Source organism: Manis javanica, chromosome 4 (genome assembly GCF_040802235.1).
Source record: "Manis javanica isolate MJ-LG chromosome 4, MJ_LKY, whole genome shotgun sequence".
Classification (NCBI taxonomy): Eukaryota; Metazoa; Chordata; class Mammalia; order Pholidota; family Manidae; genus Manis; species Manis javanica.
The window spans coordinates 14,880,039-14,907,593 of record NC_133159.1 but is presented as its reverse complement, the minus strand read 5'-3'; the positions used below and the strand labels follow the sequence as shown (position 1 = coordinate 14,907,593).

Genomic DNA, 27,555 nt, shown 5'->3' with positions numbered 1-27,555 from the left:
ATGGCTGGATCTAGGTGCTTGAACCACGCCTTCAGGGTTAAGTATTGGCTTCATTCTCAGGCAGGCTCTCTTCTCAGAGGGGGTTGTCATCTCCAGGTTCATATGCTGGCAGCTAGCAACCTCAGCAGGGAGTGAGATGCTTTTTACAATAGTTTAAATCGAAGTCCCAGGATGGACTCTCATTGGCTCAGCTTGGGTCATTCTGGTACCATTCACTGCAGCCTAGGAGATCTAGAGCTCTGATTGACCAGATCCTTAGGGATCATTGTACCCCATCATCTCATAAACAGATGATGACACAGACCTGTGTAAACGGGTGAGGGCAGGGGCTGAGGGAGCTGAGAAGAGGGTCTCCAGATCTACTCTCAGGAGGACAGGGAAAACTCCAGAAGGGGGGGTGATACCTTAGCTGAGACTTGATGGTCAGATGTCCAGGTACATGTGTGATAGTTCATTCACTTACTTATTGAATTAATGAATATGCATATTTGCATCTTTAGGGATAAAGATGTCAGGGGTATGTGCAGTTGTGTGAGTAGATGTTAGAATGAGTCAATAGGCAGCTGTGTGTCACCATGCATGCCAAAATATGCTGTGTGCATAGAGATGCACATAAATAGGTACACACAAAATGCACATAAACACACAAAAGTATATGCATGTGAGTGCAAATGTGGATTTCCATTGTGTATAGAAGCATGTTGAGGGAGTACCAAGTAGTGGAACCGGATGCCTGTTTGAATCTTCGCTCTGTCACTGGTATGTCCTAGGCAGGTAAACCCACTGGTCAATTTCTTCATAAATAAATGGGGCAAATAATAGTATCTCTCTGTCTAGGTTGAGTGCCTACGGCTGAAATCTAGTCTCAGAGATCCTGTGGGGAATTCTGGAGCATCAGCGACACCATGGAGTTCATCCCCCTTGAGGAAAGGAGGACAGCCCTTGCCAGCTGGTCACTGGCTGTGTCCCTCCACCCTTCTGCCTGAAGGAAGAAGTAATCTCGCAGGTATTTCCTGGTGAGGCCCCTTGGGTTTGTTGAGGGTCATATTCCAGAGAAGAGGGGAGCTGTGAGCCAGGAGCGCCCATGTCACAGCAGGGGATGGGTGCACCAACCGCCTTTACTCCACACTCACTCCTCAAAATAAAGTCCTGGGGCCAGTAGCATTGGTCTCCCCTGGGAGCCTGTTAGAAAAACAGTCACAGGCCCTACTCCAGACCTGCTGACTCAGAACTTGCATTTTAACAGGAACCCTAGGCCTAAGCACATTAAAGTTCCAGAAGCACTGTGTGAACCGACTGCACGGGGTTGTTGCAAAGATTTAATGGGGTTAAGATACAGAAAGCACTCAAAATGACAGCTGGTCCACAGTAGGTGCCCTTGTCGTTTTGCATGGCAGTGTGCAGGGCATGTTTGCTTATCCAGAGACTTGGTATGTGTAAACAAATGCGTGCAGGGAGGACCAGTTACATAATTTGCAGGATTCAGTGCAGAATGCAATGTGGGCCCCTTGTTAAAAAATTAGATGGCAGACAGAGCCTTAAACCAGGCAAGGGGCCCTTCTGAGCTTGGGGCCTGTGTGACTGCGCAGGAGGCAGGAGGAAGCAGCCAGTGCTGGCATACGGACGTGGATGTGGATGGGAGTTTTTGAGGCCCTGCTGGTCCCAGGATTTCTGTTCTATGGTGATTTGGGTATCCTTCTGGTTCTACAAAGGAGGAAAGCCTGGCTGAGGGTTCTGGGCTGGAAATCGGACTCCTGGCGCCCATCTCCCATTCGCACCCCACTCCTGGAGCAGCGCGCATATGTGTGTGTGAGCCGGCCTTAGTGACTTTGTGGAATTGTTGAGAGCTCACAGCTAAGAAATGTTCCTCTCACATTTGCACATTGCAGAGACATTTGAGTATGTTCCCCCATGAATCGTGGGTATCCATTCCCAGGGAGCGCTCTCTGCTCAGGAGAAGGGGTGTGAAATTTAATTTGCACTAATTATTCTGAAGTGAGAGGAGTGGGAAAGAGCTGGCTTTGCACATTCAGCCTCTTCCAGCAGCTCCAGGTTGCAGGTTATTTATGTGCGGGGTGGGGGTGGGGTAGGGGTGCTGGTACCATGGCAGCAGCAGCTGCTGGGATTTTTGGGCAGATGGGCAGAAAGGGTGGGTGGGGGAGGGGAAGGAGTAGGGTAGAGCTGGAGCTGAGTCCCTGTGGTTGTGGGGGACCACGTGTAGAGCCCACTGTCTCTGATGGGGGAGAGAAGAGGAAAGGAGCTCCCTCCTAGCCCTGGTTTAGTTGGCGAGGCCTTTGGCGGAGAAGGTCAGCAGTTCATCCCAGGATACAGATGGGCTGTCCTGATCTGGAGGGGAGAAAACTGTGTTTCAAAGACTCCCTGGGACAGGGGTGTCCCGATGAGGCCCCAGGTCCTAGGCTGAGCTGGAGGGCAGAAACACCCGCAAAGGCAGGTGGCCGAGGGAGCACTGCAGCGGGAGGAGGGGCTCTGGAGCCAGGAAAAATGACCTGCATGTCCCCTCTTGCTCCTGTCCAACGCCTTCCTCAGCCCCAACTCCCCCGCATCTCAGCTCCTTCGCTCCCTTCCCCCTTCCCCTCTCCCCACGATGCTCTTTCCTTCCACCACTAGAGGGCGCAGAGGCGCCATGGTTGCTCATGATTTATCAGCCTAGGCCGGGCTGTGGGTGCTTGAGTCGGGTGGATGGGGCAGGGGGAGGAGGCCCCTCAACAACTGGGTCCTCAGTAGAGCTGGAAAGGTTCAAGCCTGTTTGGAGCCTGGGCGTGCCTGGGCTGCCTCCAAGGCCAGAGGATGTCACGATGACCTCCCTCCAGCAACCTCAAGGGAGGGATTTTTGTGGGGGGAGAGGGCATTCCCTTGGGACCTGGAAGGAAATAACCTGGGTTTCCTTTCCAGCGCAGTCACTTCCTCATGCATGGTGTCACGCCAGGCGAGTCACATCCCCTCTCCAGGCTACTGTTTCCTCTTCTGTGAATGGGGACAACCAATGCCGCCTCAGTTGCTAGGATTGGATAGAATAACATACAGAAGAGCTGCACTGTAGGCACTCAAATGGGAGCTTTCCTTTGCCTTTGTAGGTCAGTCAACAGATGTTTCTTGGGCATCTACTATATGCTAATGTCTCTGCAAGGCACTGGGAACAACCAGAAACAAGATGGACACAGGGCCTACCATGAAGCTTTCAGTCTGGTAGGGATAAATCATTATACATAAGTGAAAATGCCTTTTAAAATTACTGTAAATTCTGAAGTCATTATAAATATGTGTCATGTGCTATGAAAAGTTAAGTTCTGGGTGCCATGGGAATGCAGACCAAGGAACCTGACCAGGTCTGACATTCAACTGAGCTCTAAAGGATGAATAGGTCAGTCACAAGGGAGGCAAGAGGGAAGGGCCTTTCAGGCAGAAGAACAGCAGATGCAAAGGCCTGGAAGGAGGAGCAGTATGTATTCCAATCATGAAAGGCTGTCAAGCGTGATGGAGGGGTGAGCGACATGGAAAGGATGTGAGATGAGCTGGACAGTGGACAGAGGCCAGGTTACCTAGAAGATGTGGGCGCACGTGCAGCCCTGGAGCAGCAGGAGTACAAAGTAGGAGGCCCAGCAGCCTTTTTGTGACAGGGAAGAAATGGGAATTCCCAAAGTGATGACAAGTTTTCTAAACAAGAAAGTGCATCTCTTCTTCTTTCCCAACAGTCCTAGAGCAACTGAAAATAAAAGAGGCATCGAGAGAACATACTGGCAGTGACATCACGATGCTGGGTCTCATTGTGGGGGACCTAAGTGTTGGGGGAAGCTGAGCTGGCCTCCCAGCATCCAGTGGTGAGGACTGAGAGTTAGGGCCCTGCTCTCTAGATTGCAGCCTGAAGAGAGTCTTTTCACTATTGGCTGCTTCAATCTACCCATCTGTGAAATGGGGAAAGCTGGTTTTGACTACCTTGCAGGGACCCTGTGAAAAGCTGCTCTGAACTCCTTGCCAGAAAAGTTGTTCTCTGGTGCCAAAGTCAAGTCTTGCCCCATTGATCCCAGCCCTGAGCAACCACTAACCTATTTTCTTTCTCTACATATTCACCTATTGTTGATATTTCATATATATGTGGATCATATAGTGTGCGGTTTTTTGTGACTGGCTTCTTTCACTTAGCATAGTGTTTTCAAGGTTCAGTCATGGTGTAGCACAATCAGTCCTTGATTCCTTTTGGTAACTGAATAACAGTCCATTGGATAAGATACACCACATTTTGTTTGTCCATTCATCAGTTGACAGACATTTGCACTGTTTCTGCCTTTTGGCTCTCATGAATAATGCTGCTATGACCATTCACTTACAAGTTTTTGTTTTTAGTTCTCTTGAGTTTATTATTCTTAGGAGTGTACTCACTGGGCCATAGGATAACTTTATATTTAAACTTTTAAGGAACTGCAAAACTTTTTCCATTATGGTTGCACCATTTTACATTCCTATTACCAATGTATGAAGTTTCCAATTTTTCTATATCCTTGTCAACACTTATTATTATCTGACTGCTTGATTATAGCCATCCTAGTGGGTGTGAAATGGTATCACATCAAGATTCTGATTTGCATTTCTGTGATGGCTGATGATGTTGATTATATTTTCATGTGTTTTTGGATATTTATCTATCTTCTTTGGAGAAATGATTACTCAGATCATTTGCCCACTTAAAATTTGGATCATTTGACTGTTTATTATTGAGTTGTAAGATTTCTTTATATGTTGAAGATGTAAGTCCCTTATTAGACATGATTTGAAACATTTTCCTTCCATTCTGTGGGTTTTCTTTTCACTTTTTTGATAGTGAACTTTGCAACACAAAACTTTTAATTTAGATGAAGTTTACATATTTTTTTCTTTTGTTGCTTGTGCTTTTAGTGAATCCATCACCAAATGCAAGGTCATGACAATTTATCCCTGTATTTTCTTCTAAGACTTTTATAGTTTTGGCTTTAAAATTTAGATCTTTGACCTATTTTGAGTTAATTTTTTGTGTATGGTATAAGGTAAGGGTCAAGCATCATTCTTTCGCATGTGGCTGTCCAGTTGTGTCAGCATCATTTGTTGATGAGACTTTTCTTTCCCCATTGAATGGTCTTGGCACCCTTGTCAGAAATCAGTTGATCACAGACGTATGGGTTTATTTCTGGACTCCTAATTCCATTCCATTGATCTATATGTCTAGCCTTATGCTGGTACCAGAATGTTTTGATCATTGTAGCTTTGTAGTAAGTTTTGAAGTTGGGATGTGATTCTTCTTTGTTCTTTTTCAAGCTTGTTTGGCTATTTGAGGTCTCTTGCAATTCCATATGAATTTTAGGATCGGCTTTTCCATTTCTACAAGAAATACCACTGGGATTTTGTTAGGCATTGCATTGTGTGTGTAGATCAGTTTGGGAATTATTGCCATTTCAACAATATTAAATTTTATGATCCATGAATGCAGGATGTCTTGTGTTTTATTTAGGTCTTCCCTAATTTTCTACAACATTTTGCAGTTTTCAAAGTGTAAGTTTTGCACTTCTTTTGTTAAATTTATTCTAGACTATTTTATTTTTTGATGCCAATGTAAATGGAACTTTCTTAGTTTCATTGTAATTGTAAATTTATAGAAATAAATTGATTTCTGTATACTGATCTTGTAACCCAAAAACTTGCTGAACTTACTTTTTAATTCTAATAGTTTTTAGTGGATACCTTAGGATTTTCTATATATGTGATCGTGTCATCTATGAATAGAGGGATTCTACTTTGTCACTTTTTCTTGCCTATGTGCCATGGCTAGATCCTCCAGTACAATGTTGAATAGAAGTGGTAAGAGTGGATATTCTTGTCTTGTTCTGGTTTTAAGGGAAAAGCATCTAGTATTTTTCCATTAAGTATGTTGTCAGTTGTGAGTTTTTTGTAGATACCCTTCATCTGGTTGAACAAGTTCCCTTCTATTCCTAGTATGTTGAGTGTTTTTCTTTTTAAATCCTGTAAAGGTGTTGGATTTTGTGAAATGTCTTTCCTGTGTTTATTGAGATGACCATGTGATTTAAAAAAAAATTCTATTGCTATTGGGTACTGTTACTTGGTTTTCAGATGTTAAGCCAACCCTCCAATCCTGGGCGAAATTACATTTGTTTATGGTATATAATTTTACATTGCTGGATTTTGTTTGCTACCATTTTTTTGTGGATTTTGCATCTATATTCATAAGAGATATTGGTCTATAATTTTCTTTTCTTGTGATGTCTCTGGTTTTGTAGTAGAGTAATACTGGGAATGTCTTTATTTCTCTTTCCTTTTTGAAAGATAATTTTTCTGGATATAGGATTCTTGGTTGGCAGTATTTTTCTTTAAGCACTTTGAATATATTTTCCCTGGTCTTCTGGCCCCATTGTTTCTGATAAATCAGCTGTGAATCTTATCGAGTTCCTTTGTAAGTGATGATTTGTTTATCTCTTGCTGCTTTGGAGATTTTCTCCTTATCTTTGTTTTTTAGCATTTTTTACTACTTTGCATTTATCCTTCTTGGAGTTTTATAAGCTCCTTAAATCTGTAGATCAAAGTTTCTCATCAAATTTGGGAAGTTTTCAGCCATTATTTCTTCGAATTTTTTCCTGCTCATTTCTTTGTCTCTTCTCTTGTGATAATCCCATTAAGTATGTACTGATGTACTTAATGGTGTTTCCCACTTCTCTGAAGTTCATTTTCTTTTTTTTAATCCTTCCCTCTAATATTTTTTTTATTAAGGTATCATTGATATACACTCTTTTAAAGGTTTCACATGAAAAACATTGTGGTTACTGCAGTCACCCATATTATCAAGTCCCCCCCACTCCCCACGGCAGTCACTGTCCATCAGCATAGTAAGATGCCACAAAGTCACTACTTGTCTTCCCTGTGACCACCCCAACACCATGTATGCCAATCATCATGCCCTTCAATGCCCTTCTCCCTCTTTTCCCACCCACCCTCCCCCATCCCTCCCCTTTGGTAACCACTAGTCCCTTCTTGGAGTCTCTGAGTCTGCTGCTGTTTTGTTCCTTCAGTTTTGCTTTGTTGTTATACTCCACAAAGGAGGGAAATCATTTGGTACTTGTCTTTCTCTTCCTGGCTTATTTCACTGAGCATAATACTCTCTAGCTCCATCCATGTTGTTGCAAATGGTAGGATTTGTTTTCTTCTTATGGCTGAGTAATATTCCATTGTGTATATGTACCACATCTTCTTTATCCATTCATCTACTGATGGACACTTAGGTTGCTTCCATTTCTTGGCTATTGTAAATAGTGCTGCGATAAACATAGGGGTACATGTGTCTTTTTGAATCTAGGATCTTGTTTTCTTTGGGTAAATTCCTAGGAGTGGAATTCCTGGGTCAAATGGTATTTCTATTTTTAGGTTTTTGAGGAGCCTCCATATTGCTTTTTACAATGGTTGGACTGATTTACATTCCCACCAGCAGTGTAGGAGGGTTCCCCTTTCTCTGCATCCTCGCCAACACTTGTTGTTCCTTGTCATTTCCATGTTGGCCATACAAACTGGTGTGAGGTGATATCTCATTATGGTTTTAATGTGCATTTCCCTGATAATTAGCAATGTGGAGCATCTTTTCATGTGCCTGTTGGCCATCTGAATTTCTTCTTTGGAGAAGTGTCTGTTCATATCCTCCACCCATTTCTTTAATCGGGTTATTTGCTTGAAGCTCATTTTCTTTTGTTATTCTGTTTGTTCCTTGGATTGCATAATCTCTATCAATCCATCTTCAACTTTGCTAATTATTATTTCTTCTTTGCCAGTTCTAATCAAGTATTGGGTTCCTTCAGTGAAATTTTCATTTCAGTTATTGTTCTTGTCAGCTCTAGAATTTCCATTAAAAATAACTTCTATCTATTTATGTTCTCTATTTGATGAGACATTGTTATCATACCTTTCACTTCTTTAAGCATGGTTTTCTTTAGTTACTTGGAAATATTTATGATAGCAACTCAGAATTCTTTGTTAAATCTGACAACTGCTCTCTCTCACAGACAGTTCTGTTGCTTGTTTTTTTTCCTTATGTGTGGGACAGAATTTCCTGTTTCTATGCATGTCTTATAATTTGTTTTTGTTGGAAACTGGACTTCTTAAATAATAAATGGTAACAATCGTGGCCTCCTTTGAAGATACAGCTTTTGAGATCATTGTTTTAAGATTTGTTCTGACCCCAAGAGAGCTCTGCTCTCTGACTCCTTCTTTAGTTCTCTGATAAATTTGTCAGTTTATAGTTTAGCTTATATCTCAAATGAATCTACCAGTCTTCTCTTAATTCTTTTTCACACAGCATCTATAGGCTTACCTTTCCCAAACTGGGTTACAAATGAATTATTTTCTTTTGAGACAAGTTTTAGAACTTTCTCTTTTATGGTCTCTCTCTCTCTCCCTTGGAGAAGATCTCTGAGCCAGGTTTCCAGAGCTAGGTGTGGGGATAATAGCACTCTTCTTTCTGAATGACATCCCTGCCGTAGGAGCTGGGCTTCTGGTGGGACTGGCTATAGTTTCTGGGCTTGCTGAGAAGTCAGCTTGCTTCTCCGGAGGTGGAAACTCTGATTTATCAATGAGCCAGGATAAGAGTGATTGGGGCTTCAGTATTTCTCAGCATGCTAAACACAAAGCAGAGCCTCCCTCCCACTGGCGGGGGCTGGGGAGAAGAAGGAGCACCCACCTCTCAGCTGTACCCACCCAGAGCTGAGCCTCTGCAACAGTAAGCTGGGCAGCTGAGAAACGCTGATGGCCTGCCCTTCCTGGGAAGGTACTGCAGGCCTCCAACTTGGGGCTAGGGAGAGAGAGAGCCCCGTGCTATTGGCTACACCTGTCTGGAGTGCGGTTTCCATAATGCTGAGCTGGGAGTGGAGGTGGGGAAGTGGATCATAGTTCAAATGCCACAGACTTGCTGTTCTTACGGAGTTTTATTGGGTTTTCTTGAATAGATGTTTCTTCGTTTGCTTTATGCTCCTAGGACCATTTCTAGAGACTTTAAATGGTTGTTTAAAAATAATTTTCAGCAGTTTCACTGGGGAACAAATCTGCAGAGCTCCTCGCATTGCTATGCCAGAAGTGGGACTCTAGCTGTATGACTTTACACTAACAAAGACGAGAATTTAATTCTGTTCACTCCCTCCTCCATCCATATCTTGCATTTCCTAGTCTCCTATTCTCCCAGTAATGCTGTGATTTCCTCCTTTTTATGCAAAAGCTTTTGTTTTCCCTGGAGTTACTAATCATCTTTTTTTTTTAAGTATTTTTTAAATACTTACAACCAAGTAAACTCCAAACCCTTGGCCAATAGCAGTGCATAGCCTCTCAAGATATTTAGATGCATCAATATTCTATCAATTTCCTCTTCCTGAAGTAGTTCTCCAGAACCTTCTGATGTGCTTCAGGTTGGACTGGCTGCTTTCTATACCTGGTGCATGGATGTTATCCTGCAACCCTTCACTATCAACCTGGAGGATTCCTCTGTCTCTCTCTTGTGTTGGGTCTTCAGCTTCCTGTATCCCATGTCTCCCTCTTTCTTCACTTATTCCTTTGTTTTGATGAAGCACATCTTCCAGTAGTTCCTCAGGAAGGATCCATGAGCTGTTAGTTTTTTGAGAACATTGTGTATCTGAAAATGTCTTTATTCTATCCTCATCCTTGCTTGGCTGTTGGTCTAAGTATAGAATTCCAGATTGTAAACTGTTTTCCTCCAGAGAACATGCAGGCTTTGCTCTATTGCCTTCTAGCTTCCAGTACTATTGTGAGGAGAAGGAAGCTTCTCAATCTGGAAGCTCAGAGAATCTTCTCTTGGTTCCCAGGGTAGTAACATTTTCCTTGCCTTGGCATGAGTCTGTTTTTATTTATTGTGCTGTGCCCTCTATGAATCCTTGAACTCTAGAAAGTTGTTATTTGGATCTGTGAAAAAAATTGTAAATTATTTTATGACCCTGCCGCATCTGCACTTTTTTCTGTTCTCTCTAGAATTCTAATTATTTGAAGATGGAACTCCTGGCTAAGTTCTCTCATTTTCTTTTATTTTCTCTTCTTTTTTTCTTCCTTGTCACTCTGGAAAAGCTCAACCTCATTTTCCAGCTTTTACTTTTTAACTTCTGCTATTGTATTTTTAATTTTTAAAAGCCTTTAATTTTGTTCTCTATGCCTTTTTTTAAAAAATGAGAACCCAGTTTTAATTTTGCTTGTGTGTGTCTGATGTTATCACTCTGATGTTATTAAGACAGTTTTTTTCCCTCTTGCTATTCTGTTATCTTCAAGTTGGTGTTTTCTGTTTGTTTTATTTTTTATCTTTCAGGTTAGGGGCATTTTTCTGATTCCTGGCAAACCTCAGCTGCACTTATTTAAAAACAGGAGCTGATTGGCAGCTCTGAGCCCACAGGGAGGTCCTGTGGGCCTTGGGCTTCTTTACAGGGTGAGCGGGCAGTGCCATTTGGTTGGGAAACCTTGTGTTCCCGAGGTCTTTTCTCCCTGGTCCACCATGTTTCCCAGGGGAAGCTCTTCCAGTTGTCTGCCTGGTGGGTAGTGGTCTCACTGCCAGTGTCCTGAGAGCAGAGTGAAGGGAGACGTTGGGGTCTTGATCTGCAGCTTGTTCACATGCATGGAATCTCCTTGACATCATTAGAGTGCCATGCCGTGCATTCTACTGGTGCCCCTGGTCTAGGGGCGTCTGGGGTGACAGCAGCTTCTTAAACGGCCTTTCAAAGAATCCTCTTAATTTAAACTGCCATTTACCCCAACTTCCTGAGATTTCTGATGTAACCAATCCCTGAGTCTTCTGGGGACTTCTTTTCCTGATTCATTTTCCTCAGTTATCCATTTGTTTTCCAGCTCCTGAGATTTTGTTCCTGTTGTTTTCTCTCCCATTCTCCCCATCGTGTGGGCTCAAACCCTCAAACATTTAAAGAAATCCCTTTACTATTGTTTCAGCATCTAGAGGGCGAGGGAAACACAGGAGTCTGTGCGTTCAATCTGCCGTCTGTACACGGACATCCTATCTTCTTGCTGCCTTCCCCATCCCAGTAAATGGAGAATCCATATTTCTAGTTGCTGAGGGCAAAACTTTGGAGCCATCCTTGACTCCTCTCTTTCTCTTATACCCCACATCCAATCTTTGTGTAAATGTTGTGAGCTCTCCTTTCAAAATAGGTCCAGAATTCACCACTTCCACCGCTACAACTCCCCGCCAAGCCGCTCCGTCTCTCACCTGGGCCCCGCAGGAACCTCTGCCCTGGCCTCCCTTTCTCCCTCTGCAGTCGCTCTGACCAGCTCTGAGCAGAGCAGCCGGCTCTCTCTGTTATAACCTGCCGCTCCTCTTTCTGTAGCTCTCCTGTGGCTCGTGTTTCACTTTGAATAAGAGATCAAATCCCCATAAAGGCCAGCAAGACCCTGCGTGACCCAGCCCCCCATACCTCCCAGGCACATCAGCCCCCTGGCCATCTCACGACACACAGGTCAGCTGTCTCCCTGGCTGCCCCCTTTGCTCGGGGAATCCTCCCTCAGACACCTTCAGGGTCCCTCCCCTCACCTCCTTTAGGCCGCCTGGGAGCCTTCCCCAGCTGGAATAAATCTCTCTTCCTCCCTGGGGCCTTTCCATCTTCCCTATCTCACTTTATCTTTCTCTATAGCAACTCTCAAGATTAGACATATTTATATCTCCTTATTTAGTTTTTAAAGCTTATTGCTCCTCTTTAGAATGGATGGGTTTGGAGACAGGGATTTTGGCTTATTTGTTTACTGCTGTGTCCCCAGCATGGTGGCTGGCATATAGTAGGTGCTTAACAAATGTGGACTGCGTGCATGAATGAATGTATGAATGAATGAGTGCTTGCTTGGCTCTAGCCCTGGTTCTGGGATGGAACTTGATCCAGGTAGGGGATTTAAGGGCTTCTAGGTCTACAGCCCTTTCACTCATTCATTCATTCATTCATTCATTCATTCATTCATTCATTCATTCATTCATTCATCTATCCACTTATCCACCCAGGCATTATTATTATTGATGTCGTGAGTATAAAAATTCCACAGCTAGAAAGTGGCAGGCGGGGATTTGGCTCCAGCCCATGAATCCCAACCCCTGGCTGCTGATTACGCTGCTCACAAGGTTGGGGGAATAAGACATAGACCCACTGTCTTGTCTTGGGGTAAGAAGTTAGAGCAGAACCTGGCCTGGGGCTGCCCATACTCATTAGCTTCCCCCTGCTTGATGGGTGATCCCTTAGAGAGTCCTTCAAGGTCTAGCTCCAGTGATGCTGCCTCAGAGAAGCCCCCCAAGACTGGCCAGGGCAGAGCCAGCTGCTCCTTGTCTGCTTTGTCGGAGCCGTGCATATCCTTTATCAGGGTGAGCATCAGATTTCTTTTCTTTCTTTTTTTAAAAAATTAAAGTATACAGTCTTATGAAGGTTTCACATGAACAACACTGTGGTTTCAACATTCACCCATATTATCAAGCCTCCCAACCCCCACCCCATGGTAGTCACTGTCTATCAGCGTAGTAAGAGAGCATCAGATTTTTTACAAATGGTGCCACTCTCTGTCCGCCCCCAACTGTGAGCTCTTTTGGTACGGGCTAGATCTTGGTTGGCTCAGGTTCCCAAGAGCCCAGTGCAAGGCCTGCAGCTTGGGAGGCACTAGAGGAGCAGCCGAGTGGAATGAATGATGTAGGCTAGGGAGGGGCATTGCTAAAATTGGGGCCTGAACTGGAAGTCAAGCTCTGCTACTCACTAGCTCTGTGACCTGGGGAGGTGTCTCAGCTCTCTTGTCCTCAATTCTCTTATCTATGAAATGGGAAGAAAAATAGTTCCCCATTCCATGAGGATTCAATGAAGTAATGAAATCACTTTGCATAGTCCTGGCACAGAGTAGATGGGCAATAGCAATCACTGTTCTTGTGAGGCAGGCGTCCCTGGCACCAGTCCACTGGCTCTGTCCCCCCCACCAGCAGGGGCCTCCATCTGATTTCCTCCTGGTGCCCCAGGCATCTGGCTGAGTCCCTGGTCCGCCAACTTGGCCCTCTACCATTTAGAGACTGGCCTGTCTGCACTGAGTGTTGGCCTCCAAACAGCCATGCCTGACACATCATGCTGTTGCCTGCTGGCCAAACTGGAGACAGTCATCACTGGGGCAACTGAGGCCTCCCCTGGGGTAGCAACAGAGTAGTGGGCATTGTACAAGGAGCAGTGCCTGGGAGGCCCACAGGCCCAGGGTGGGGGGCTGTTGCAGGAGCGAAGGCAGGCAGGGGTGATGGGCAGGTATGTTAGAGGAGAGGGACAGGGCTGATCCCAGGCATGCCTTGAGCAGTCGGGGAAGTCTGGGTCATTATCAGTATTCCTTGAATTGGGTCATTTGGCAGAGTACGGGTCTCCTTAACCATCCAGTCCCTCATCCCTGACATGTAAGCTCCAAGAAGAAAGAAAGAGGGTGTATTGTGTCTGTGAACAAATATATTTAATATATTGCCTTGTATTCTCTAAGTGCTCAGTAGGTGTTTGTTGAAAAAAAAAAATACATCGAAAAGAGGGGTGACATGTTCTAAACTAATTTACAAACTCTCTTGTTTCCTTATGGCGCTTGTCAATGCCCGGAGACCCTTTCTCAAGGGCAGCCAGGCAGGTGGGTCTTGGGAACATGCATTTGATATTTCACCCTCCACACACACACACACACACACACACATGCATTTGATATTTCACCCTCCACACACACACACACACACACACACACACACGCATTTGATATTTCACCCTCCTTCACACACACACACACACACACACACACACACACACACACACACCAGTTGAGGTGGGGAAACAGCAAACATACAAATATCTCAGTGGCCTGACTGATCTGAAAAGAATGAGCAGAGAGAAACCAGGTGACACTCTCCAGAGGAGGCAGTGAAAATATTATGCAATTTAATGTATTCATACACGTAGTTTGCTGTGACCAGACAAGCACTTTGCCCTGGGGAAACTGGAGTGAGCCTGGTGGCAGGGGGGAGGGAGGAGCAAAACCAAGAACCACGCCCCCTCGGGGGAACAGGGAACACTGGGCTCCAGACACCTTTAAAAAACGACATTTGTTTGGTGTCTGCTGTGTGCCAGGAACTTTATGCCAAAAGCTCGCATTTCATCCTTGTAACAGTCTTTTCTTCTCTTTCAGCAGGGGGAGCGGAGGCACACTGTGGCCAAGCGACTTGCCCAAGACCGCAGAGCTGGTGGGGGGAAGAGCTGGGTGGGACCCCAGCGTGTCTGGCTTCTCCTCCGTGTCCACTCCCCAAATTCCTCCCCTAGCCTCCCGCGAGCTGCCACCCCAGGTTTGGGGCCTGCTCTCTCTCACCATTGTAGTCAGGCCTGGAGACAGTGGGACGGACTAACTGGCCTCTCAGACACCCCTCACATGTCCTTCCTCCCACCGAATCCCTTCCAGGTCCCTGACTCCTGGGCCACTCAGCATGGCCTTTGGCACCGTGTGAGCTGGACCTCCCACACCGGACAGAGGCTGGGACCAGGATGGGACGGGGAAGAAACCAGGGAGACACACTTTCTGGATTTGTGTGTGTCAGCCTTGGCTCCGGAAATGAAATGCCTTTTAATTTCATCGTCTGTTTTTCTTTTTTTCCCTCTGTGATGCTGTCTAGTGCCAGGAGGCCCTTGGCCACAGGATGCGTGTTTAACAAATCCAATAAAGCCTTTATTTGGCTGGCTGTTTGCTCCCTGGAGCTTGCCAGCCTGGGAGACATTACCTCATTCAGGCTTCTCACCTGTGAGCAGGGAGGGTCTGGGTGGGGACCAGGAGAGGGACAGCTGAGTGGCTGGGAGAAGCCCAGGCTAAGGAGGCCAGCACTGTCCACAGAGGGTGACAGATGGTGCCTAGGGCAGTGTCCCAAGACCTGAATGCTGGTCCCAGCTCTGCCACCAACTCTTGGCTGGACTTTGGGCGATCTGTGGAAACACTGGATCTTAGTTTTTCTTCTGTGAGGTGTCAGGATTAGACTAGGCTACTGGGTTTATGTATTTTTTAAAGTGGTGAAACCCAATTTCCCCAAGTGGAAGGGGCTATGGAAGTCTCACCTTGGACGGCTCTGGACCGTGGTCACTACTCTCTTGACTTTTTTGTGTTCTTTTTTTAAGATGGCAGGCTTGTTTCTGCCTCAGGACCTTTGCACTGGCTTTCCTTTTTGCATGAATATCCTTCCCCTGGAATGACCTGTGCACAGCCGGCCCTCGTCACTCAGGAGTCAGCTTGGATGTTGTTTCCTCAGAGCACCTCCTCTGACCAGCCTGTCTAGTGATGTCCTGCAGCCCTTCTGTACACTAGCCCCATTTTACTACACCCTCAGTGCTTATCACTCCTTGATGTGTTCTTGGATCTTTATTTGTGAACACTTTTATTGTCTGTTTTCCCCACTAGCTTACAAGTTTCAGGGGGAGAGACTTGTCCCCTTTCCTCTGTTCTCATCACAGCAGTGCCCACAGTGAAGGTACTCAGTAAATATTTGAGGAATAAATAAGTGAATAAATGAATGCTGGTTAAAACAGGTGATGCTGAGGCTGCTCTGAATCGGAGCAGGTGTACCCCACTGGCTGGAACACCCCCTCATTAGTTCCCTCCTCCCACAGTCTTTGAGGACCCTCCCTGCTCTCCATTGGGGTGCCATTGCCACCAAGCGCAGTTTGAAACCCACTCGGACTTCATTATGTCTAAGGCTCCTTGCAGCTCTGACAATCCACTGCCAATTCCAGAAACAGTGGTAAAGGCAAGAAGGGCAAGGGGAGGAACGGCTTCGGTTGTCTCTGAGGAGGGGGTCCCTAAACTGGCTTGGAGATTTAGAGATGGTGCAAAGAGCCTTTGAGGAGGAAGGGAAGAGAAGCCGAGGCTTGGTCTCCAGACAGCAGTGGGCCAGCCAGGCTGGGGAGATTAAATGGGAAACGTTGGACACAGTCAGGTGTCAGAGGGTCTTGAGTGCTAAGGTGAGACGAGTGTCCTGATTCGTGATGTGGGGGCGCCGGCCCTGAAGCTTTGAGCAGGACGGTAGGATCATCAGGGCCTTGCCTGTTGGCGATCAAACGGAAAGGGGAGACATGGAGGCAGGAGACCAGGGGAAGACTGAGAGGTGGTGAGGCCTGGACTGGGGCAGTGGGGATGGAGTGAGGAATCCGATTCAGCAGCGACAGGGCACTAAGAGCCCAACTCCTAGTGAATTCGTGAAGTTGTGTGGTGAGAAAGGAAGAGGGAAGACAGTCTGACGTTGCTCCTGGTCTATGGGGATGATGCTCTTGCTCAGGAACGGCTCTGGATGACAGTGTTGGCAGCGATGGTGGGGGAGGGCTGGGCTTGTGGAGAGGGCTCTCCCCAGCCCCCACATTCCCTCCAACTCCTCCTCCCCAGGCTGGAGGGTAAGTTTTCACAACTCAGCTGCTCCCCACCGCAGGCTGCCTGGGCAAAAAGCAGTGCTCTGGTTTGGCCCCCTCCCCGCAGACCCCAGGGTTAACGTACTGCTGGTCATCCAGGGGCTTGGCAGAGAGTGGGGATGACTCGGTGTCAGCTCATTCCCACTGCCGAGAACAAGGCACACCGTGGAGTACACCGGAGAGGGAGATAAGAACTCAAGGGCATGTTCTATCCAGGAACCTGCTTCAGAGTTTGGGCTGCTGCCTAGAGGGTGCACCCTAGAGGGTGTACCAAGACTGCCAGAAATGGACAGTGTGTTCTTTGGGTATCTAGACCATGTTCTAGATGTCGGGGAAAGGATTCTGGAATTCAAGGGCAGATTTTGGAATTCCAGACTCGTTCCAGAACTCTGGGCTCTGTTCCAGAATTCTCGGGGATGTTTGAGAAGCTTAGGGTGTATTCTGGAATTCTGGGACATATTTCAGAACTCTGGGGGCTTGCTGGAGTCCTGGGCTGGCTCCCTATCATTTGCCTCTTGGACCTGTCTTATCTGCTGTGATCTGCCAGTACACATGGTTACAGGGAGGCGGTTGCCAGGGCAACAGTAACCATAGGGTGTAACAAGTCCCAGAATTTACTCTGAGCCTTTGACATTTTAGCTGGTGGAGAACCACAGTTAGCGCCTCAGAGCCTGAAGAGCAGGGATTCCTGCCAACCCTGTTTTTATGCCTCCCTTCCCCCCACCAACCTCAAATAACCCTCTTCTCGGCCCCTGGATCTGGTTGCCCAACATTCCCTTGGGCAAATGAATATTCAAAGGCAGCCAAAAAGTGTATTCAAATCTTATAAACTTCCGCCTGCCTTGCTCCATTTAAATGCATTGGCTTCTGCTGTGCCCCATTTATCTGGCAGGAGAATGAAGGGTAATTCCAGGAGCTGACAATAAGTGTTTTTTCCAAGTTGTTTTAATCTCCTAAGTGGGGTAAGAGAGGAAAGAGCCTGGGCCCCTCGCTTGGTAGATTGTGCCCCTTTGACAAAACACGGAACCCTAGAATGCTGGTGTGCATCTGCTGAAACCGTGGTCCAGGGAAGCGGGGCAGCAGTAGGTGAGTGGCAGAGGCAGTGAGTCCCATGCTGGGCCCTCCTTCCTAGCGGCTTGTTCTGACCTGTAGGACGTGGCCCCTGCAGCCAGCCTCCTCCCCCCTCCCCCCCTGCCCAGGCTACATGACAGGGCTCTCTAGCCTGAGCCCCTGCTTCTTTCTACCAAATCACAGACTGTCATAAGTGGAGACCCTTTAGAATCACCTGGGCTCTACAGATGGGGAAACTGAGGCCCAGAGACATCCCTCAGATGGCTGGTTAGGGACCTGAATTTCAGGCTCCCAGGTCCCAGCCCAGAGCCTCTTCGGTCCCACTTGACCTCTCCCACCCCATATGATTCATTCATAAATCCATCCATTATCCATATATCCATCCAGCAAGATATTAAACACCTGCTCAATGCCCTGTACCATTTATACCCCCTTGGGCTGAACATGACAGAAAATTCATGGCTGGGCACCCTGTTTATGATCCAGGCTCCCTGGGCCACCCTACCTCATTCACCTCTCCTTCTGCCAATAGACATTTTCCCATCCAGACCAACCTCCTCCCACTGCCCCCCACCACCAAGCCAGCCCACCAAGCTCCTTCTAGTTGCTGCCTTTTTCGCTCGTGAAGTCTCTCCTTCTTGGAACATCCCCTCACAGTTTATCCAAACCCTACTCATCCTTGAAGGCCCAGGAAAAAGCCCCCCTCTTCCATAAAGCATTTCCTTAGCACCCCAGGCCCTCTGAGCCCTCCTTTATCCTATGACCCCTTGACTAGGAACTGCCCAAATGAGCCCCTATTTTCTGCTTTTCAGTTTTGTCCCAGTCCACTCGTAGAGAGCAGGCCCCATGCAATTTGATCACCACTATTGCTGTTGATACAGTTACAGCAGGGCAGTGCCATGATGTCAAGAAAATGCCATGGAATGTGCAGTCTGACAAGGGGTTAAGTCATTGTTTTACAGAAGATGTTCTGTGTGATCCTGAGCAAATCCAAACCTCTCTGAGCAGCAGCTGTGCGATGCAAAGCTGTGCGATCACAGATGATGCCTTTGAAAACTCTAAGATGCTGAATAAACAGGAGAAGACTTCCTCGTTTCAGGACCCATTTCCCTCTGGGCTACTTGGGCCTGTGATCCGGACTGATTGCGGACAGCTTAAGCCACAGACACCCTCTCTCTATCTCCTTCCTCCCCCGCTGGGGTCGCCATGCTTCAGGGCAGCGTCCCAGGAGGGATCTTGCTAAGCAGAAAGAACCAAGGCGGTGGTGGGAGTAGGATAGGTGGGATTTGTTTCTCCCAAGAAGACTCACTTCCTGATTGGTTGAGGGTGGGCTGGGGGCGGAGCAAGCCTCCGAGTATTTATTTCCTAAGGGGCCATGGCTTCCTCGGAACAGCGTCCTGTCTGGGAAAATAGGAAGGCACATGCAGCTTCATTTCCTCTCTGTGGGCTCCTGATTTTAATCTTCATCACCTCAACATCAATCAAAATACAAATATGTAAGTGGTGTCAATTTTCACCATGCATCGCGTGTGCCCACCGCATACACAGGCCCGGTATGTGCGCATGAAGACACGTACTCACACGGGGCTGGCGCCGAGGCCTCGCGAGCATGCTCGCCTCCCTGCAGGTGCACAGCGTGTGTCCATGCCCGCACCCTCATGCTGGCACCGCCCTTTCCCACTCAGAGCAGGTGTCCACGCGAGTCTACTCGAGTAGATTTGCACATGTGCCGACACAGAGAGGGGGTGCTCTGTCATGGCTGTCCATTCACCACTTGCACGGGCTTGTACATGGGCTTGTACACCCACATGTGTTTATCTCTGTGAAAATGTAGGCCCCTATGCATCCATGTCTGATGAAGATAAAAGTAACTGACAGTCACACACCCTCTGTGCCAGGCACTGTGAACTTGGGAGTGTGAACGCAACGACCCCTTACAACAACCTGGTGACATACACACATATGACAGCATTCTTAGCCCCGTTTTCATGGATGTGAAAACTGGCTCAGGGAGGTTACATAACTTGCTCAAGATCCCGCGGCTGGGATGTAGGAGGGCTGGGGTTTGAACACAGGCCGTCGGCTCCATGATCCATACTCAGAACCTCTACACCAACTTGGTAGTAAGCTTGTTTACACAGGCACTGCGAAGATCAAGCCAGGGCCTTACCTGGGCCTTGCCCTCACAGGGGTGTAAGAAGAGAGCAGTTTTGCCATGGATGGAAAGATGGGTGCCTGCGGAGTGTGTGCACGCCTGCCCGAGCTATTTCCTTGTGAGCTGCTGAAGCACTCCAGCTTTTTCCGGGGCCGGATCCCTGCATTGTGCTCTCTAGAATGGACTACTTTCCATTGCACTTTTTTTCTTAAATCACACATGTCAAGGCCCAGCTGAGCCCCAGCAGGCAGGGAGTGGAGGACCAGGCCACTCCCCCAGTACTGGGCAGCTCTTAGAGCCACTGCCTCACCATGCTTCTTTTCCTACCCTCGTCTCTGGTTGAGATCACTTGTGAGGACAGATGCCTTCCCCAGGAAGCCATCCTGGTCCTGTCTGATGGAGTTAGGGGCTCCTTCACTGAGCACCTACAGTGTGGCTTGGGATCTCCCTGGGTCTTATTTCTGGCTCTGCTGCTTCTCAGCTGTGTGACCTTGGGTAAGTGTCTTAACTTCTCTGAGCCTCAGTTTTTTCACCTGTGAAATGAAGGTGATATTGACACCTACCCCAAGCATGCATGGGAAGATTATATGAGTTAATACATGGAAAGGTCTTAGAACTGCACCTAGAACTTAGCTACTATCATCATCATTGTTGTTCCAGCTCCTACCTGCGTGGGCCTGGTTATTTGTCAGGCTCCCCAGGCAGGTGTGCCCTATAAGAATGGGCACCACCACATATCACATATTTCTCCTCTGTCCCAGGGCCTGGCTTGGTTCCTGGTGCATCACTGATGTGCCTCGACATTGATGAGATGTCTGAATGAGGGAGCCCAGTGCTTTCCCCAGTGGGATCAGGCTCTCTCTGAGTGGGATAAGCCCCATCTCTCTGTCTTAGGGGGTGGGTGAGGCTGTCTTCTCTATGCCAAGGATGCAAAGTAGGGCAGGCCTCCCCTGGGGGGGTTGCCATGGCAACAGGGAAAGTTCTGCTCAGAGGCAGAGACGCACAGGGTCGCTTGGGAGGCATGGTGGTGTTGCCTGCCTACAGGAGGGAGACAGGCTACTGAAATGGCTTTGGAGCCTCCATGACTCATCTGTACAATAAGGGCAAAGCTCCAGCGCATGATCAGGGTCATATTTAAGGGATCATAGGTGGGGAAGGTTGTTGGGAGTTACAGAGGGCCACACCAGTCTTGGCTGCTTTATGACAATCTTCCCCACCAGCATGGAAACATCGTAAGAGAGGGGACATTGCTTTATTTGCTGCTTTATCCCTGGCACCTAAAATAGTGCCATAGTATCTGCTAATAAGTATTTGCAAAATGAAGAATGAGTCAAACAAGGAGATGGGGGCATGTTAAGGTCCCAGCCCAACCCAATATTAGAATTCTACCAGGCCCTGGTTCCAAGCTGTGGTCTGCTTTAGAGACCCCTCAACACCATCTCTGACCTGCTTCAGACCCCCACAGACCCCTGAGTACCACCTCCCACCCTAGATCTGACCTCTTTGAAGGGGCAGGCCAGAGACTGGGTTCCATCTGGCTTTGGGGAAATTGTCCTAGACTGGGATTCTTGGAGTTGGCTGATGCCAAGCTTGGGGTGGGGAAGTGAGATGGTCATGGTGGGCATAAAGAAGACAGGTTCTCAGGCCCTTCCCAGTCTTGCTAGATCAGACTCTCTGGGGTGGAAACTCCTGCTCAGGACACAGCCTCTTACAGCTGGAGGGGCTTAAGGGATCTCCCTGCCAGCCCAGGGTCTGGTGCTTCTTGTACACTTGGGGAGACTGAGTCCAGAGAAGGGCCTGGCTTGCCCCAGTCCTAACTCAGGCACTCCTTTGCCCTGTGACTTGGGAATTGCTTGACCTCTCGACTCCAGCTTCTGCATCAACCCTCGTGGCCTCCACAGGCTTCTCCTGAGGGCTGACTGCTGCAGCTCTCACCTCTGCATCCTGCTCAGGACACCAAATGGCGCAGGAGGGGGCAGACTGGGGCTGCTTTTTGCTTCTTGGGCAGGTGTCTTAGCCCTCTCGAGCATCAGTCTCATCTTCTGCCAAATAGACATAACGTGACCCATTTCATTCGGAGGTGGGTTGGTGAGGCAGTTAAGAGTGTGCACTTTGCAGCCAGAGGTACTGGTTTGAGATCTGGCTCCACTGGGTTGATAGCTGTGTGACCCCAGTCAAGTGACTTCACCTCTCTGAGCTTTAATGTCCTCATCTGTCCAGCAGGGTGATGAATCCCAGCCTCATGGAGGACATTGTGAGGGGGTCCATGAAACACAGAGTAGGGGTTCAGCTAAAATGAATGCCCTTTTGAAGAAAGGCAGGAAGGTGATAGCCCAGATGTCCAGCTGGTCTGTCTCAGTACAAGACAGAAGCTAGAGAGAAGGCTGGGTTTGTCTCTGTATCCAAAGGGCAGTGCAGAGCAGGGGCAGTGGAGGGGAGAGGTATTTGTTCGAACAGCCAGAGATGCTGAGAGGCCCCTGGTATCTGGCCATTAGCTGGTTCCTGCTGAGTCGGAGGGAGTTGGAGGCTGGGAAAGTGATGAGCCATCGCAGCTGTGCGGTACTTTCTCTGCTGAAGAGGAGTTTTCATCTCCTTGTCTTAACTCGTCTTCACAATAACCCTGGTAATTGTTAGCCCAGGTATCAGGCTTCCTGTCTCAGATGGGGAGAACCCAGAGAGGTCAACTAGCCTGGCCAAGGTCACACAGCACAGCAATGACCAGAGACAGGGAAGGTGGAGGGTGAGTGTTTCTAAAGGATGGCGACGAGCCATAGGGATATCATACTGGACTCCGTCTAGCTTAACTGCTGCTTGCTGCCAGGCTCTGAAGCCAGATATCTGAGTTCGAGCCCTGCCTCTGCCAATTCCTAAATGTGTGCCTTGAGGAAGTCACTTAGCCCCTGTAAGCTTGGGTTCTTCATCTGTCACATGGGAAGAATAATAGCACCTATCCCATTGGGTTGCTTTGGGGAGGAGCCCAGGCAATATATATAAAGCCTGCTCAGCATTTGGTGGATTTGCTACCTTAGGCATAGCTTTGTCACTCCCAGATGTTACGTGCCCTAAATTCACATCACCTCTCTGAGCCTCAGTTTTTTCATCTGCTAAATGGGCACTGATTTTGTGCCAGGCATTGGGCAAGACCCCTGCTGGTCAGGATTTCATTTTGCAGCAAGCAATGAGGCCAGCACTTTTAGTCTCATTCTCCAGATTGGACACCCAGACACAGAGAAGTGAATGGATGTGTTTGTAGGTACTTGGCTAGTCTCCAAGATAATCCAGCTTGAACTCAGATGGAGATTCCAGAGCCCATGATCCCAAAATGTGCCTGCCTCTAGCCTCCCTACAGGGAATTCTTTCAGGCTGATAACTTGCTGCAGTTCTGGAGTCCGGGGGCTGTTGCCTGCCTGGAGGCTGGAGGAGCGGGATCCAGCCGCAGGTTGATTCCTTCCCTCCCAGCGGATGGTGGCCTCCCTCTGTGCCCCTGACATAGGGGTCCAGTCCTTCTGGACCTTTGCACTTCCCTGGGGCCAGTGAGGAGGCTAGCAGACCCCAGGCCATGGCCAGAAAGTCATTAGCTGGGACTGGAGCATGAGTGCTGGTAATGACCCTGTTTTCATATGGAGGCAGCGCACAGTCTCTCCCCATGCTTGAATTTGCTCCCGGAGCTCCCATTCCGGAAGGAAGCAGCAGCAGATTATGTAATCAGGACTGGGTTATGTAAGGATGTAGCAGGCCCTGGTGGGCCTGGGGGAACAGGGCAGCTCCCCCAGCCCTTGCTCCCAGCCCCCAGCACCAACCTCTGGAGCGGGGCCAGGCTGCTGCCCCAAGCTGCTCAGGTGCCCCCCCCCTGGGACTGAGGACTGCAGCCCAGCTGCAGCAGGAGATGCAGGGTGAGGCGGTGGTCCGGCCTGAGGCAGCACTGGTCGGGGAGTCAGGAATCCTCGCTTGGGGTCCCAGCTCTCTCATGAATTGGACAAATGTCTTCCCCTCTCTGGGCCTTAGTTTCCCTTTCTGGAAAACCAAGCAGGCAGCGTGTGGTGGGGAGAGGGGCTTGGGTAATCTCCAGAGGCCCTCCCATTTCTAGGGGTGCTATGTTTCTCTCACCTGTGAGAGCGAGGTCTCGATTTCTAGGTTTTGACACTGATGCTGTTGCCAGGCTCCCTGAGCAGGGCACACTCTCACCCTGGGCCCTGACTTGCCTGTCTAACAGAGAGATGAACCCCACTGGCAGCTTCCTTGGTGCCAGATGTGTCTGGACTTCTGGGATTTTGCAGGCTGGGAGAGAGGGGAGCCAGGGCAGCTCGTCCCCTTCTCCCTCCTTTGCTCCTTGATCGAGTCCTGCGGAGGCCAGCTGCACCGTGTAGTAACCGTGACGCTGACGACAGCTACCACCGACTGGGCAGGCCCTCTGCTCAGCTCTTTTTGTGCAGTATCCCATCTAATTCTCACAAAAGCCCCACAAAGTATGTGATTTTATTATCCCTATTTTACAGATAGGGGCTGAAGCTCAGGGAGGGCAAGAGACCAGCTCAAGCTCACGTAACCAGTCAGTGGCCAAGCCAGGATTTGATTCCAAGCTTATAAGATTCCAGAGCCCCCGACACCGTGCGTCTGCACAGAACCGGCCTGGTTCTCTCCAGAGACCAGAGAAATGGGTATGCCAGATGGTGTAAACAGCCCTGTTCTGTGGTCTAGGCTCTGAGGAATGTCCATCCCCCTCACTAGCCACCCCCAGGCCTCTCTGGATTCCCCACCTCCCACTGTGTTCCCTTTGTGCTACCCACGGTGGCCACGATGGCATCTGTGTAGTGGGCAGCGCAGCCTGTGGGCTGTGTGGATGGTTGGCACTGAGGGTACGTGGGTACTTGTATTTTTAAACCCTGGCTCTGGCCAACCGCTGAAGTCAGCTCAGACTGGGCCAAGGGGTTTTCTTTGGGCACTGCTGCCCCCTGAGTGGGAGGGCTGGGGGCAGGCTGGCATCTGGAAGTACCCTGCCAATAAGTAGGGCTGCCATCAGCCAGGCAGATGCTCAGCACTGACTGGGCTCTGTGTCCCTTGAATCCTGGAGGCCCAGGCAGCCTGAATGGAAATCGTGGGGGCAGTGGGCAGGTCAGGCTTGGAAGGAGGAACCAGGGAGAACAGGAGAGGAGGCAGGTGGAAAGAAGGCAGGAGACCAGGGGTGGGTGGGAGGCCCTCAGAATGCTTAGGTCCAACCAAAGAAAATATCCAGGTCACACCGTGAGTTAGAAACAGAGCCAGGACTCAAACCTCAAGCTCTTGATTCTAAGCAGGAACAGTTTGGGACTAACTCCCTCGTGGCCCCAGGAAGTCCTGCTCTTGGGGCGCTGCTCCTGGGAGGGGAGTTTTGCTTGCCCTGTAGAAACGCAGAGGAGGAGGCGGCTGCTCCTCTGCCCACTGAAGCAGCCATGCTGAAGGACAGGGCAGGGTTTCATGACTGAGGCCAGACGGCAGCAGGGGATGGGACTGGAGAGGGACGGAGAATCTGCCACACCCACCAGGCCCCCAGGCTGTCCCTGCTCCCTTCCTTCTGACATTTGGAGTAGTGTCTGGTTTCCTTGCCCCTGATGCCTGGCACCAGGAGGGTCCCTCTTACCATGTGCAGAGCAGGATATTGAGGGGACAGGGAGGCCATTTCAGGAGAAATGCGGCGGAAGTCTAGCTCAGAGGGCACAGGAGGATGTGACCTCTGCCCCAGCTCGGATGCTCTTGGGCTCCTAACTTTGTCATAGCACCTTGTGGGGTCGGTGTGTCTTCAGTTATCAAATGGGAGCAATTATCAGTGTTTGGAAGTACTGATCTTAAGGCGGGCACTGGATTAATCACTGTCATATGTTATTCTTCTCAACCTTACAGTGATCCATTTATCAAATGAGGAAACAGAGGTTCAGAGAGGTTAACTTTTATGTCCAGGGTCACTCAGCAGCTAAGTGACAGAACTGAGGCCTCTCTTCAGAACCCAGGTGCCTACCAGTAGCCAATGCCTCTCCTGGGGAGAGGAGGCCTGGACTGGTTCTTTCCTGCCCACCCCTGCCTATTCCATTCTCTATTGCTATCAGTGCCAGCCTTCTAAAAACCCAAACCTGATCATCTACCTCCCCAACTTGAAACCCTTCCGTGGTTCTCCACTGCCTCTGTGGAAAATCCAAACCACCTAGCTCGGCATTCAGGGCCCTTTTGTAACCCAGCGCCTTCCCACCTCTCCAGGGGCCCTGGGGTCTGGCCCTATTACTCCCTGGACCGTCTGTTCTCCTCCTCCGTGCCTGTTTGCTCCGTCAGTCCCCTCGGCCATCTTCACCTTATCCTCAAACTTATCCCTCCCTTGAAGCCAGTCCAAAGTCACTCTGTGAAGCTTTCTGTGCCTGCCCCTGACGGGAGCTCACTCCCCTTCAGTGCCCCCATTGCCTTGAAGGTGGTTTGCAGTGAACTGTTTGGTACTCTCCTCAAGTCCTCTGGCACCATCTGAGGGTGCCTGGAGGAAAGCAGCTGCGCGAGTCACCCCCGCGTCCCCAGCCCCGAGGCCGCGCACAGGGGACATTTCTTGCCGAGTGAGCGAACCAAGGGAGTGGATCAGGAAGCTGCAGAGGAGGGCAGATCAGAAAAAGTGCTTTCTGGGTAGAGGCCTCGTCTTGGGCTCCGGAACTGCTCTATCTGCTTCCCACTCACTAAGGACGGTCCAGGTTGACAGACAGTTGGACAAACCTGGACTTGAACTACGTGATGTTGGCAGGTTGCTGAACCTCTCTGAGCCTCAGGCTTCCTCATCTGTGAAGTGGGCTAACAATATGGCTGCTATCAGGATTCAGTAAGACAGTGCCTGGAAAACTTCTAGAACAGAGCTTAACCTGCCACAAGATAGGTGCTCAGGGCTCTGCTATCATCTCCCGCCACCTTCACCAACACCTCCATCAGTATCACCATTCTCGTCATCAACTCCCTCATGACACTGCCAGCTCCACTGTCATCACCAGCACGCTCACCAGAGTCCATCACCATCTTCATTGCCTTTCCTTGGGCCTCCCTATTTCTTTCTGTGTACCTGCCCCTGTTCTGGAGATTCTGCAAGTATGAGGTGCCAGCCATGGGCCAGGAATTAGGCTGTCCTTTCCTTATATCACCCTATTTAATTTTCAGCCTGAAATAAAAACACAAACAAAAACCACTTTCTTCCTAAGGAGAATCTTCACATCCACCACATGGGTTGCTACCATGACCCCCATTTCACAGAGAGGTAAACTGAGTCTCAGGTAAAAAGTAACTTGCCAAGATCATATCACAGCTAGTAGGTGGAGGATCCCCGCTTGGTCATCTCTTCAGGCCACACCAAGCTGCTTGCGGCTCCTGAACCACTTGCCTTAAGGGTTTTCCAGATTTGCTTTCTGCTGCTAACACTCCCTGGAAAAGGTCAGTATGACCTTTCAGCTTTTCCTGAATCCTCTGGGCCCAGCAGAGAAACACTAGCATTTTACAGCTTTGCTCAAAATCCAGGGAAACAAAACGGGACATAAGCAAGGATGCCAGGAAGCGGTGGAAGATTTGCAGGCCCAGAAACCAGGGTCTTGGGCCCTCGCTGGTTCTCTCGCCTGCATGTGCACCATTATTCCTCCGACACACAGAGCCTCTGCAGCTCCTGCCTGAGGATCCGGCACAGAGGAGCCACACCAGAGAAGCTTTGCCCGCCCCTCACCCCCCAGACCGTCACATTTCCAGTCTCCTTCTCATCCTTGCCTGCCTGCCTTCCGGAGAAGCATCTCTGAAGTTAGAATAAAAATTCCCAAGTTGGCTTTCTTTTAGAGTAGCTGTGGTGAGGCTCCAAGTGGAGAATCATGGATTCATTCATTCTGC

The 27,555-nt window shown here is 48.9% G+C and overlaps 1 long non-coding RNA gene across 1 annotated transcript; it reads left to right on the top strand.

Moving 5' to 3' along the window:
• Positions 1-641: 641 nt before the first annotated feature.
• LOC118968607 (uncharacterized) lies at positions 642-14,649 on the top strand. Its single transcript, XR_012129743.1, has 3 exons — positions 642-1,006; positions 3,096-3,207; positions 14,212-14,649. It is a non-coding gene; the product is annotated as an uncharacterized lncRNA (long non-coding RNA).
• The last annotated feature ends 12,906 nt before the right edge of the window (positions 14,650-27,555 follow it).